General features: G+C 43.1%; 1 non-coding gene across 1 annotated transcript; it reads right to left on the reverse strand.

The window, feature by feature from the left end:
- Positions 1–2,913: 2,913 nt before the first annotated feature.
- On the reverse strand, positions 2,914–3,016 carry LOC126492616 (U6 spliceosomal RNA). The gene has a single exon (XR_007589646.1). It is a non-coding gene; the product is annotated as a U6 spliceosomal RNA (small nuclear RNA).
- Between the last annotated feature and the right edge of the window lie 2,458 nt (positions 3,017–5,474).

The raw sequence follows: 5,474 nt of genomic DNA on the forward strand, positions 1-5,474 counted from the left end.
GAGGCTTATGTTAAAAATATATTTCTCTAAGTTTTATTGCTTTTTTCCCTGGTGCCCCATGGTATCTTGTATTTAAGATCACTTGTTTGTTGTGTGGTAGCAGCTGTTACTATCTGAAGCTGGCCTAGCACTTGCTATAGTTCTCAGACTGATCCCTACTCATGCTTCCTGTACCTTCCAAGTACTGAAATCACAGGTGTATGCCACTAACCATTATGCTTTGTCTTTCTGTGTTTCTGAATCTCTAACTCAATCTATATCTCTCTCTCTCTCTCTCTCTCTCTCTCTCTCTCTCTCTCTCTCTCTCTCTCTCTCTCTCTACCTTGTCTTATCCTGGATTACCTGATTACTCAAAGATCATGATTTCAAATTCCAAATCCACCCGGAGACAAGTAAATATTCTAGATTACCAGAGGAGTGTTTGTCTGAACTAAAGGTCACACAAGATTGACAAATTTCTTTGCCTTTCAGTCTACCTACTTACTCCCACTGTAGTAGATCCTGCCATGAAAATGCTTGAGCCAGCAGCCACTTAATTTTTATGTTATTTTTTTTAATAAAAAGAATTTAGTGAGTATACTATAAGGTTGCTAAGTGGAATTTGCTCTCATTTCTCTAGTGATTGGTTTAGTGGAGCGGTACCTTCTCAAGGTTATTATTCATTTTGGCTCCTGTAGTCTCATCTCTTGGTCCTTTTTGCTCTTATAAATATGGGGCAATTTTTCTTTATTCTAGATTCCATCACTGATATACTCTTCTGGTCTGTGACTTTTCAAAATTTTTGTTTATATCTTTTGTTTAGAGACACTTTAGTTTTCTGTGGTATTTTTAATAAATTTCTGATTTGCTTTAAAAAATTCTCTCATGATAAACACTCACCTTATTATCTTCCATAATTCATTCCACATCCCATGACATATTTATTGCACAAGTATCTTGCATGAGTTCCATTACCTTCACTTTAAAATACAATTTGATTTCTCGTGTTTTCTTAGATGAGCAGGGGGGTGCCAGGTATCAAAACCACTGAATGTCAGTTGGTCATGGTGGTTCACACCTTTGATCCCAGCACCTAGGAAGCCGTGGCAGGCAGATCTCTGTAAGTTTGAGGCCAGCCTGATCTACATGGTGAGTTCTACATGGCCGGGGCTACACAGTGAGAGTCTTAAAAATAAGCAAAACAACATCAACAACAACAAAACAAAAAACAAAACCAACCAAACTACAAGGACACAATAATTTTAACAGTGTCGAGAATTTTAATTTATCCTTTATATATTGTTGTAATACAATCTCAAAGTACATATATGAGCAAAAGGGTACATACATACATACACACACAGAGAGGTATGGGGAGAGGGAGGGAAGGGAGGGAGAGATGGAGGAAAGAGAGATTAATTTCATAATAGCATTTCACCTTTGGTTTTGGTTTTATCTTTAATATAACTTTGTGTTTGCCATTTTTACTAAGGTAGCAGGCAGTAAGTAACATTATCGTAAACACGCAGCATGCACCTAGTGCCAGTTAAATGCTGTTGTTATACTTACGTGCTGTGTTTGTCTGCGCCACCAGATGGTGAGGCAGTAGGGAGAACATACCAACCAGCGTGCCACGGTCTCGAAATGCACCAGATGGCACTGGACTCACAACATTTGCACTTGCTACTTTGTCTCTCGAGGGGCGTGATATGAAAAGCATGAAATTCTCAAAGTAATAATGATGATAAAAAGTACAGGCTATTTTCCATATATATCCCAGAAAAGGTGGAATACCCAACTCTTTGCAGAAATTATTGGCCTTTATTTCTTAAAAACTAAAAGGTGGTGGGATGGGAAGAAGCTTTGGAAGGCCCTCTCCTGGTCATCTTTTTGTTTAGAGTGGTGAAGCCAAGGCTAAGAACTACTCTGACTTTCCTGGGCTGAGCAAGAGCCCTAGCTATTCTGATTTCCAAACTCTGCAATCACTTTTCTTTCTTCCTTTTTAATTTTTATTTTATTTATACTTTTTTTTATTTTCAGAAGACTCCATTTAGGGAATGAAAACAGATGAAAAATATGGGGCCAGTGAACAGATATCATAGCAGCCTTGGGGAAGAGTTAGGAGGCTTTTCTTGCATCTCTTGCTTTTATGATGTGTTAGTGAAGAGAACCAGGGTTGTATTACCTCTCCTTAAGACACTGGTACTTATGTTGAGCTCAGAGATCTAACCAAGACCTGGGGAAGTGACTCTACAAGGCCCAAGGACATCCCTGTGAGCCATTCTGGTGGGGGCAGCAAAGTCTTGGTGTCCACTAGGCTCTTTCTCATATCCCTGCAAAACTCTAACATGGTGGTCACCCTTGTCCCTTCTGCAGCTCCTTCTTTGAGGGAAAAACCTCTGTTTGTCACCATCAGGGTAAATGGGTGTAAACAATAAGTAGGAATCGCAAGAACACCTCAAGCTTGAACTTGGCCAGCAGAGAGTGACTCCTCTTTCTAAACGTTGGTGTGCTTAAGAATCCATGTTACCCATGCTTGCAACCCTGAGGTTCTGCCTCTACGGCTGGGAGCAAATCTCCAGTGTGTGCGCTTTAATAGCTGTTCTGGTGGTTGATGCCACTGGCCTGTGTCTGCACTGAAAAGCCTTGCCTTACAGAGTGGAGATTTTATCTCTTTACCCTTCTGTAGCCCCTCCATTTCAAAGCATCCACTACCGCTGACTGCCTCAGCTTTTCTGGGTGACTGAGTTTATTTACACTGAGTTAACATTAATTATCTCAAAAGGGTGGAGTCTATCCAAGCCCAGGCTATGAGCCTTCTCTGTTATGATGTGAGTGAAGAAAGGTGTGTTTGGGGTTGACCTTTTCCCCCTATTGTTTAAAAATTTTAAATTTATTTTTTATCAATAAATAAGAATAAAAGTTGTATATATTAAAAATATGGACTGCTTCACGAACCTGCCTGTCACCCTGTTCAGGAGTCATGATCTTGTCTGTATTGTTCTAGTTTTAGTATATGTGCTGCTGAAGCAAGCGCTAGAGTAGACTTTCAGTAGTAAATAGCCTATTGTCTGAAATTTTTCTCCGTTCTGCTTTCGAGCCGGCCTTCTTGGTTGCATGCCTTTTGAGTGCCAGGCATTCCTACCAGAGGGTGTGACTCTGTTTGTAAGCACCCACACCTGCAGAGGCCGCGCACACCTGCTGCTTCTCCTACCTGCCCTTCTCTGTGGAGGGAAAAGACTTCATCATCACAAAAGAATAAAACTCACCGCTCTGCTCTCCTACTGTCTCCTGGTGTCGGTGGCTGCCAGTTTTGTTGCTAAGGCCATCCTGACCTCCCAAGCTCTAGTTAGATATCATTAAATTTGTCTCACCAATCCTGGCTACCATCCTGACAGTGCTGGCATCCATCTGTGATTATTGCTTCAATGGGAAGATGAAGGCATGATAGATATCTTCAGACTTGTCGTCCTGAATCAACTCTACGCTCACTTTCTCCCTCCTACATTCTTCCCTGTCCTTCAACCTTCCAGGGAAATGTCTCAGTTTTACTCTGTAAGCAAATCATCTGCTTCCAGCCCTTCATAATTATTTCCCAAGTCTCTTCAGGAATACAGGACAGCAATCGCCTGATCCATCACAGCTGGTCAAGTGAAGACTCTCCCCCTGCTACATGACCAGAGGACCCCCTCTTCAGTTGACTCAGATCAACCCCTTCCGAGAAAGACATCAGCAGAAAACAGCAATAACACCTCTGCCCTGCATTTTTATATCCTCCCAACACATGAGTGACAAAGATGCCCCCTTGCCATGAATAAACATGGTCCTGCCTAAGGTCTGACCAAACCTCTTTCTACCTCTTATTTGTCTCTCTGGAGCTGCCTTTCAATAATCTAACAGACCTCACTATGACTCATTTGGGATTCCTTTCCAAGGTGTAAGTCAAGGTCCCAGCTGAGTAGTTCCAGCTCAGGCTCTGAGGTACAGCTGGCAACATCAAGTCATATTCCCTCCTGACTGGGCACAGTGGAGGATGCCCACAACATGGCATAGTGGGACCAAGCCCATCTATCCAATAAGACTTCAAGTGACAAACCCTGGGGCCGGTCCTTTAGAAATCATTGCTTCTATTTTTATTCCTCTCTTATTATCTTAGAATTTTAATTAGCTAGCAAGTCATAAATGTCCTTCTGGAATTCCTTATGGACTGTTTTCACTGGCCTTCCCTCTGTCACCCAGTCCTCTACCTCATCTTCCTGTACTCCTCCTCCCTGTACTCCCTGCGTGTCCTTTCCTAGGGGTCACCTCCCCACTTTCATGTCACGTGTGTTCTAGTACCTGTCCTTAAAGCCTGATGGTCTCCTTTCTTGTTTCATTTTCCCACTCATTCTCACATAAACACACACACACAGACACTTCTCTCTGTGTAGTATATATACATATATTTATATACATACATATACATACATATATATGAGAGAGGACATGTGGTGTTGGTCTTCCAGAGCCTAGGTTATCACACTAAACAATATTTTCCAATTCTATCTATCTTCCCACAAATGTTTCTTTTTTAAGGTTAAATATAATTCTGTTGAGTGTTATGTACCACATTTGTGCTCTATAGTCATCTCTTGATGGCCATCTAGGCCGATTCCATTGCCTTGCTGTTATGAAGAAGGCAGCAAGAAACATGGTGTGTGATCATCACTGTAGTGGGATCCAGGCCCGCCCCTTCTCTTTGTATCATCACTGTAGTAGGATCTAGGCCCGCCCCTTCTCTTTGTGTCTGTTGCTAGCAGCCCTTTCTGACAGTCTTTCACTTGCCTCTTCTTATGTGAGGTGATGAGAATTTCCTTCTTGCAGGGCCTTTATTTCTGTCTCTGTTGGGTTTAGTGAGCAGACGCTGTACCCTCCCCAGTGACAACCAGGTGGTTTGCTGGGCTCAGGTCATGAGTTTCTGCCTAAGGATACTTTCCCTAGAACTCTACTGTGGCCTTTGACCTTTCAGCTTGCCCCTGAAACACTACCACTTTGTGCCTGACAGGAAGTCTCCCTGATCACTCAGGAGACACTGTACCTCTTGCTGCTTGCACCACATCCCGTCCTTGATTGATAGCTTCCTGGTAAATATGGCTTTTCTTTCCAAAGCTTCATTTCTCCTCTGGAGTGGCCAGCACCCTGGCAAGCATGGGGCGGTATGCCTCGGCAGGCACTTGCTTTGTTTAAAGGATGAATTTGAAGACAAGAAACTGTTATCATTCATAAAAGGTGGTAACCCGAAGCCGGTACCACGAGGGGCAGCGTTGGGCCACCTGAGGCCTTGGCGGGTCCCCTTGGCGGGTGAGAGGCAGACAGATACGCCATGCAGAGAGAGCTGGGGTATAGAGTTTACTTATTAGTAAGTTACAGAGAAGAGACGAGGAGGAGGGGGGAAGAGGAGAAGAGAGAGAGAGAAGCTGCCTCTTCAGAAAAGGGAGGGAGGGAGGGAGGCGGGG

The sequence above is a fragment of the Alexandromys fortis genome, unplaced genomic scaffold (genome assembly GCF_014885135.2).
Source record: "Alexandromys fortis isolate MF-2015 unplaced genomic scaffold, M_Fortis_MF-2015_v1.1 scaffold_308, whole genome shotgun sequence".
Lineage (NCBI taxonomy): Eukaryota > Metazoa > Chordata > Mammalia > Rodentia > Cricetidae > Alexandromys > Alexandromys fortis.